The sequence below is a fragment of the Prionailurus viverrinus genome, chromosome A2, assembly GCF_022837055.1.
Source record: "Prionailurus viverrinus isolate Anna chromosome A2, UM_Priviv_1.0, whole genome shotgun sequence".
Taxonomy (NCBI): Eukaryota; Metazoa; Chordata; class Mammalia; order Carnivora; family Felidae; genus Prionailurus; species Prionailurus viverrinus.
The window spans coordinates 31,839,288-31,848,782 of NC_062562.1; the positions used below are offsets into that span (position 1 = coordinate 31,839,288).

The 9,495-nt window shown below is 38.5% G+C and overlaps 1 long non-coding RNA gene across 1 annotated transcript; it reads left to right on the forward strand.

The window, feature by feature from the left end:
- Positions 1–241: 241 nt before the first annotated feature.
- On the forward strand, positions 242–7,886 carry LOC125161160 (uncharacterized). The gene is made up of 4 exons (XR_007150489.1): positions 242–404; positions 2,259–2,315; positions 4,423–4,459; positions 7,801–7,886. It is a non-coding gene; the product is annotated as an uncharacterized LOC125161160 (long non-coding RNA).
- The last annotated feature ends 1,609 nt before the right edge of the window (positions 7,887–9,495 follow it).

A 9,495-nucleotide genomic window follows, 5' to 3' on the forward strand; every position in this document is an offset into this window, starting at 1 on the left:
AGTGCCTTGCACAAAGCCTTCATATAAAAGGGAGTTATCTTCAAGTCTCAGCTATCCCTTTAACAAGGCTCACTCTGCTTTTCTCTTTTTCCAAGGAAAAACACACGTTGTAAAATAAGCATTCTTCAAAGACAACCTGAAGACGTCTGGGAATTCCAAAGGCTGAAAATTCCATGAGTTCATAGAAGCTTTCACTAATTCCACAGATTTAAAGACAAAAGAGAGAGAGTCAACTGGGTGCCCAAACTCATTTCTGATGATTTCTTCCATCCTACCCTTTCTGCCTCTCTGGGGGTGGCTGTGCCTGTAAAAAACATTGAAGCTGTCAGGAACAGAGTCTGCTTTCAAGACTGGAATGTCAGAGTAGAGACTTCTGTTCCTCAGACCAGAAGGGACTTGATTTGGTAAGAGTTTCCAGGTCTGAGAGGAGACAGAGCTGGGACATGGGAACTGATACAGATAAACAGCACAAACACCTTGAGAGAGTGATATATCAAGAGAGACTAGAATAGGACAAGAACAAGATCATGACACAAGATGAGATAAGAAACCAGAAGACCCTGTCTAAAAGCTCTAATGTGTGTTGCAACCAGAGGTTGACCATATCCCACAAAATTCCACATTACATAATTGCAATGGGTAATGGGCGCTTCCTTGTAAAAAGGAGAGATTTGTTTTCCCTTTTATGGCTAAAGTAAAAAGCATGAGAAGTAGCCCCATTAGGAAGAATAAAGTGTCATCATGTGAACGGGCACATCTCAGGTGACTTAGAATAAGATGATTATGGAACTGGGTTGATTTTTTCATAAAGCAAAACCTTACTTCTAAAGGTGCCGAGAGACAGGATGGGGACAGGTATTACAAGGTTCGGGTAGTCTCTTTTGTTGTAAATAGACCAGTAAACAATACACAGTTGGACACAGAGCCAAAGAAAGGGCTTCCATTCCTCACTAGAACATAAGCTCCAAGAAGTCTTGTTTTGTTCACTGCTGTATTCCAAGCTCCTAGATCATGCTCAGCCCTTGATGATTATCTATTGAGTTAATTAGCCAGCTGTGAGGCCTTGAAAAGAAACCAGTGCATCTGTGGAATAGGGAGTAGGTTTAGATAGTCTCTAAGGCCATCCTGGTTTTAAAATTTTACGGTTGTATCAGAAACTACAAATGAAAAGATGGACTTTACATTTTTTATCTCTATTACCTGTGTTATTTCTTCATCCAATGTCCGTATGATCTATTCTAGCACGGCTAGGTGTAGAAAAATACCCCTGGTGGGGTATAAGATGTCTTGAGGAGTCCAAAGATAATTACTCTTTAAAAGGAAACCTTTTTTTTCAGTATGGGTAAGAAAAATACAATTCGTTTTTCAACTCCATTTATCATAATGTTGTAGAGTTTACTTTTCAAATAAAGTTACAGGCAAGTCAACTTAATGAAAATATTTTAGGGGCGCCTGGGTGGCGCAGTCGGTTGAGCGTCCGACTTCAGCCAGGTCACGATCTCGCGGTCCGTGAGTTCGAGCCCCGCGTCGGGCTCTGGGCTGATGGCTCGGAGCCTGGAGCCTGTTTCCGATTCTGTGTCTCCCTCTCTCTGACCCTCCCCCGTTCATGCTCTGTCTCTCTCTGTCTCAAAAATAAATAAACGTTAAAAAAAAAAAAAAAATTAAAAAAAAAAATATTTTAAGTAAATTACAGTGCAAGTGTCTTACAGCAAAACTCACAAAAAGTAGAATCCAAGCAACTCCTGTTTGAGAAAAGCACCTCCATACAGCATAGATCTCAAAACCTGATTTTGGCTAGTGATCTCTAGAGGAATGAATCCCATCTGAGGTAACCTTTAACACTACAGCCCTATTTGTAGTAAAGTAACTACCTTCATTGTACTCTTTAAAAATATAGTAGGTATTTTTAATACCTTTATATTAAATACACAGTAGCTACTGGGCAGCTCAGTCAGTTAAGCGTCCCACTTCAGCTCAGGTCATGATCTCCCTGTTCATGAGTTTGAGCCCCTTGTCAGGCTCTGTGCTGACAGATCAGAGCCTGGAGCCTGCTTTGGATTCTGTGTCCCCCTCTCTCTCTGTCCCTCCCCCATTCACGCTTTGTGTCTCTTGGTCTCTCAAAAATAAATAAAAACATTTAAAAAATTTAAAGATACACCTGTTCTTCTGGCCATGATGGATTAACAGCTACTGAAGAAACCACCTACCATAAACAATTAGAAAACTGAAAAAAATCTATGTATCACCACTGTTTTCAGATCGTGGACTACAGACAGCACAAGACTATGATCCCTAAGAAAAAGAAAACAGATGAGGTAAGGATGTAATGGAATTTTTTTTTTTTTGTTTGTTTTTAACCAGGAGATACTTTTCAGATTGCTAGTCAGGGAAAGGAAGCCCAGGTAGAACATGGGCCCTCACTAACTGGAACAGACAGAGTTCAAACACTGAGTAAGCTGAAGTGACTGGAATTTGTGGGGCAAAGTACTAGAAAGGAAAGAGATATTTAGGAAAGAAATTCAAAAAATATGCACAAGGGCGCCTTTAAGCCTTTGGGTGATTATCAAGCCATATAGAGCAATACTCCACAAGGCACAGAACTGAGGAAAGAACAATAATTTAACTTAATGGCTACCTTATCTCCCATTGGGCTGAACCATCTTCAAGCTCCGGCCAGCCAGAGAGAAGAAACATCACTGAAACCATCAAGCAGTTAGTAGAGACCCTCGAATGGCCATGCCTCAGTAATGATACAAAATTATCCCTAGAATAAAGACTACTCCATACCTTCCCTAACACATCTTAAAAACAAGTCTCATAAAGATTAAAGTGATCCATACTTTAAATGACTGCCAGATCACAGAGCAACACTATTTAAAGGAACATCATAAAACCTGGACATTCAACAGTACAACATTAAGAAAGCACCGCATCTAATCTAAAATTACCACACCTGCAAAGGATTAGAAAAAAACCTTTTTCTTCCCCCACAAGCAGAAGAAAAATTAGGCAACAGAAATAGACCCACAAGTGACAGAGAATATGTAATTAGCATACGAAGACTTTAAAACAGCTATCATAAATAGTTGGATTAAAAAAACACGAATACAGTAACAGAAATGAAAACTGTTAAAAAAAAAAAGAACCAGTGAAACTTCTAAAACAGAAAAATATTTAAAGTGAAAAAATTCACTAGGTGTAATAGCAGTTTGATTCTGCAGAGGTAAAGGTCAGTGAACTTGAACAAAGAGAAGAAAGGATAATCTTTTCAAAAACTGGTGCTGTAACAATCAGATGTCTGTGTTGGAAAATATCAACTTTGAACCCAAGTTCCTATCACATACAAAAATAAACTAGGAATAGATCCCAGAACTGAATGTAAAATCTAAAACTGTACAAAGTTGTGACTTTATTTAGGCAAAGATTTCTTAGGACACAAAAAGTACTAACCATTTGAAAGACTGATAAATTAGATTTCATCAAAATTAAAAATTTTGCTACTGATAAAACAACCACAAAAAAAGATGTCAAGTCAAAAATTCAAAGAAAATAGTTGTAATACTTATCTTTGCCCAGAATATATATATAAAAAAACTGTCATAACTCAATAATAAAAACACAACTGAATTTTAAAAATGGGCAAAAGCATTGAATATACACCTCACAAATGAAAAAAATACATAAGTGGCCAATAAGCACTGAAAGATATTTCAAATCACAGTCACCAAAGAAATGCAATTTTAAACCACTCTATACCCACTAAAATGGTTACAATGAAAAAAAGAGGAACATTACTAATATTTGCCAAGAATACAGATCTGGAAATGTCACCCATTCATGGTGGGAGTGTAAATGGTGTAAGTATCTTAGAACACAGTTTGGTAGTTTCTTGTAAAGTTAAATATAAACTTACCATATAACCCATCAGTTCATCTCCTATGTATGAACCTAAAAAATAAAAAGTATGTGTGCACAGTCTGCTAGTCTATTTATGTGAGTGTTTGTTGATACATACAATATGAATGAGCCTCAAAAATATTTTGCTGAGTGAAAGCAGCCACACACAAACGAATATATAGCACATGATTCCATGTGTATAGATAGATTAGTCCATACTGATAGTAATGTAATGGCAACTAAGTTGGGTTGGGAAGTTGTCTGGGCAGGAGCAGAAGAGAATAGTTTAGTGAGTTGGAAATTTTCTGTTTCTTGACTTAGGTGATGGTTACATGTGTTTATGCATATATCAAAACTCGCTGAGCTACACATTTTGAACGGGCACATTCATTTTGTAGTATGTAAATTATACTTCAATAAACTTGAGAATATGTTTATTTACACACTCACAGGGCAAAGTTATTTTAGGTTTCTGCCTATACATCTTTTGTATCATTTATCTTTTTTCTATTTCTTTTATTTCAGATTTGTATTCTCTGATGTCTCCCCTTTCCTACATTTGGTAAGTTTGAGCCCCTTCCCCCATCATGGTGCATGACCAACATAACAAGTGATAGCTGTTGTCATGTCTGCAAATGCTTTCAGTTGTACAAAAAGAAAACTTCACAGACTGTTCCCAATTAGGTGACGTACCCATGTAAGGTTGGTGGTAAACCAACTGAGACCCACAGATCTATAATCTTCTAGCTCGTATTGATGCCGCAATGCTTAAGTTAATTGTTCTTGAGGCAGATCTTTAGCAAGTTTACTTTATTTCTTCTTCTTCTAAACACAACAAACTAAGGATGTCATCCCAAGTCTACGTTCCTGAATGTAACGTAGGAGGAAAAAGCTTGAAGACTCAATACTGTTTTCATGCTCTGAAAGCCTCTTTGGACTAAAGATAATACAAACTCTGGGTGTTGTTGCCAAAAACATGAGATTTTTGGTTTCAGCTGATGATTCAGGAGCTCAAAGTGTCAACTGGGTAATGGTACCCAGGAATAATTCAGTCCACCAGTCTTTGTAGAGTGATTGGACACAATGCAGGTCAACAACACTGAACAGCCAAAAAACAAAAGTACATTGTCAGCTAGCAACAATGAGAGAATCTTAACAGGTGTAATTTATAGCACTACTGTTGATGAAGTTAGTAACCTTTAGCAAGGAGACAGACAATCAATAAATAGCTGCCTGAGAGTCTGCACCTGCAGAAATTTAAGTGGAAATTGACCAGAAAGTCAGCTGTAAGAGGTACTAGCAGAATATTTAAACCAGATGAAAAAATTTAAGGTTAATGATAAATAAGTGACCAAAAATGTAGTATTAGAATAATGATTTCTTCAACTTCCTAGAAAAACTGGATGAATGTTCACTAAAGAAAGAAAAAAGAAAGCAAATGTAGAGAATAATACATTGATGCATTTACGGAAAGGGCTTGGGGTATTTAAACTGTGGCTTTGAAACCGCAGAAGGGGAAAACATATTTTTAGAATTTAGCGCATGCATTTCTATTTATCAGTGTACCATCTATTTCTCTGCTTAGATTTTATGGTATTACTGTGGAGATACTTGTCATACAGCTTATTCAATTGGACCACGGTATATGGATGTACAGAGTTAATCAACGTTGTAGATAAGTGATAAGGCCTCGGGGAAGAAGAACATTAAAGCTCTCATCTAACACAATGAGTTAACACCCTTGGGAATGAAGAGCTATTAAACAAAACAGGGAGGCCATATTGCTCAGTGAATTCAGTGAGATCTAATGGGAATTTCAGAGTAAATTTATTTTACAGATGTGTAGGCAGCTTAATAATTCCAAGTGCTTTTTCTATTCTAAAGCAAATCACCCCACCACATCTTTTCATTTAACATTAATCAATTTGCTTAACGGATTAGGAAGGGAAAGGATGTGCCCCAAGTAAAATGATCCTTCTTAACTTTAAGTTTTGCACTTGTAACTCCTTTCACAGCCTTTTACAAATCTACATTAGCTGTGCTGTCACAACTTAAGTACATCTTTTGGCTTCAGGAATTGTGGGGGAGTTCAGGAGAGTCACTTTTTACAGTAGTAAGACAGCTCTACCAACAAGCCAAGGGCTCATCAAAAATAGAAGACATCAAATAGACAAAGCGATCAGGTAGCTTCGAGTAACTTCCCATCTTAGTGCAGCAGAATCAGATACGTCTATATCCTCAAACATTCCATATCCTGGTTTCAAAATGTTCACTTTAAAATAGATAGTAAATAAACCCTGACTTGTGACAACTTTTTGCTATTATCCCCTATCAACTTGAGGTCAGACAGTGAATGGTATCCTGTAGATTTTAAAAACTAGTGACTATCTCAATTTAGACTCAAGGTCCAAGGACAACTGGACCTGCTTCTATGAATAATTAGTAACATTCCATAGAAGGCATTCTTACTTTTCGTTGTCTAATTCAGAAACCACAAATAAAACGTTGCATTCAATAAATGAAATTAAGAACTTTTATGAAAGAGGATAACACTTTTTAACAGTAACATTTTCGACTTGGAAAGATTTGATTGAGGGTCTGAACGCTCTGTTCTGCACACTAGCTCTGTGAGCCCAGCTCTATTGTAAGCTGCTTACATTAGTGTCAGAAATGTAACAACTACAACTACAGGTTTTTTTCCCCTCTGTTTAAGTCACTGTTCTAAGTTCTCTACAGTTACTCACGGAATTCTCCGAGTAACATTACGCGTTAATTATCATCCTCTCCACTTGACAAGTGAAGATATTGAAGCGCTAAGAATATTTAACGTGCTCAAGATCGCAGAGCTTGGGAAGAGATGAAACAGGTTTGAGCTCTGCACAAAAAGGCGTCCGTAACTGTACAAGGAACACAACAGGAGTGGGCCCATGAAAACCCACCTGTAGATGTCCTTTAGCTAAAAATACCAGCCAAGTCGAATGAAACAGCAAACAATCAATGAGGGTCAGCTAGGGTCAGTATCTTTTTATGCCCAATTGTAAAGAAGATTCTCTTACAGTTAGTCCATATGAATTTGTGTTAAAGAAGGTACAAATACCAAAACGAGGGCAGGTTAGCTTCTGAAATATAAGAGAGAAATTTTAGAATCACTTGCTGGTGGTACATCCTTTTGCTAAAAAGTGATCTTCATCAGAAAACAATTTTAAAAAAATCACCAACAGTTTTAACTATGGAATACTGAATAGATTTTCCATTCTACTGTTATGGAATGGAGCACAGTGAATGTTTGCTCAGCAGGCACTGAGAATGGCATTTTACACACGGCCCGGCATGTTGGGTTAAGAATTATGTCATTTCTAACCGATTTGGAAACTGAGGCTCCAAACATGCTACAAGTCACACAGCTCTCCCGGGTGGTAATGTTGGGATTCATCTCCTGGTCTGTTTACAAAAACTCTCATCCTTTCCACTCCCCTGCACTTTGAATCTCATCACAGAAGCCCTAAATTCAAATAACAACAGAGATCACTGTCCAAGATGAGTTTCAATTGTCAGCTTGTCTATTGAGATAGAGAGTTTGGCTTTGGAAAAGAAAATCAGCGGTTAGTCTGTCACCCTATTTCAACTTCTTCTCTCTCAGCTTACACAGGAGAAGGTTTCCTTGAAATTTTAATGTTTGCAAACAAATCAAATCTGGTGATATCAGATGAGCTATATTTTCCACAGAAACAAGGGGTAGGAGGGGTGGGAAAATAACCTGACCTTCTTCTTGAGATTGGAAACGCTTAAAGGCATATGGGAAAAGCCCCCAGGGGAAAATATTCACTATTTTTTTTCAGCAGTTCAGCTCGGTGTCTGTTGCCTAATCATTTTCTTATCGCCAAATATTACATATTTACACAGGTGCTTCTCTGATTTAATTGTTTGGAAGCAGTCACTGGAAGCAAGGCTATGTGACTCAGCTTTGGTGATGCAGTCCAGCTGGGGTCTGACAGGTAAATAATTACCACTAATCAAGGCCTAAATGAATTCAGGTTCTTCAAAGTCAGATGGGGGGGGGAAGGGGGTAGGGGTTATAAATGAACTGTTAGCAATATCAGGAGAAATAAGAGCTGAGTAGTCTAGTCTTAGCCGAAAACAACAAAGAGAAGAGTTAGCAAAAGTTAAGGCCTCGACTGCCACATGTATTATAGCACAGAGACCTCTGGCTGGGGTTCTGGCATTCCCCATTCAGGCCTAATTCACCTGGGGATCTTAGGAGCCTCTCTGTAAAACTGAGTTGGGTCATGAGCTATGTCCCTTCCAGTCCTCACAGGGTATAATCTCCTGATTTCCTGATGCGGTAATTCAGATTTCTTGACATAAAGGGGAAAAACATTTCTTGCTCTGGTTTCTGTATCAATGAATATTGTTTCAAATAAATACTAAGAATGAACACATTTGCTCCTTGACAACGAACCATAGATTGCGAGTGCTTATTAAGGGAACACACTTAGGTGGGAGGCTGTCCACCCTCTTCAGGGGCCAGTGGAGATTTCCTTGGAGTTATTAGGAAGGGAACCTGCCCCAAGGCCCAAGGCTCTACATGATGTATTCACAGGCTGCGAGGACATTTGTTTCAAAGTCGGCCTCTACTTGCTAGAGAAAGGCTCGCAGCCACGTTTGCCGGTCATTTTTCAGGCTCCTGGTAATGAACAAAACAGGTCTGATAATTTTCAATAATATACTCAGGAAATGTGTGGTGCAGCTTTCAAGCAGTTGACACAGAAATCTGGTTCAATCAGTGTTGAGAGCCATGCCTGAAGAAGCCTTCTGTGTTTTGGGACCAGCCAGGGTAGCTGTATCAGCCACAACAAGGCCGTATTTTGACTGGTTTTCATCAGTTTGACTCGGGTGTTTTTTCTTTCTTTCTTTTCTTTTTCTTTTTCTGCCTCTTGTAAAAGCATTTGGCTTCGAAACACAAAAAAAGAATTTTTTAGTTGTAACTCCAACCAAGTTCTCTCTTATTGTCTTTCATAAAATGTGGGTTGGAGGATTTACCTCATGGTTTGACTCCTGGCTAGAAGTAAGCAAGAGTCTAACATCAGGGGAAAGTATTAAATGATCACCTGTGATTGTCTTTTTTATCCTTTTCTTTACTCTGAAATTGTGGCGCACACACCTTTGCTCTGAGCAGAGTCCCTACCACAGCTATGAATGTGGGGGTCTGGGAGAGAAACGCCCTCTCTTGTCAGAATGAGCACAACCCCAAAGAAAACATCACAACCCCGAAGGAAATTACCGACATCTTAAGGAAATGGATCTGACTGAGGTCTTCCAACATGCAATACTATGTGCTGACTCAGGGAAAACTTAAGGCAACATGCTGAAAACATTTACAGGCCCGGAAAATAACTGGTTTAATAATTCAAGACGCTTTTAAGTTACAAAAAGAATACTTAAAAACAAATAAACCTCCCTTTCCAAAAGCCGTGTCGTAGAGTCGGCCATTCTTGAAATGAAAAAAACAGAGCTTGCCATCAAATGCAAATTCAGCCTCCGAAACTCCTCAACAATGGACAAAGAACCTCCACACCCCACACCCCTAATCGACAGATG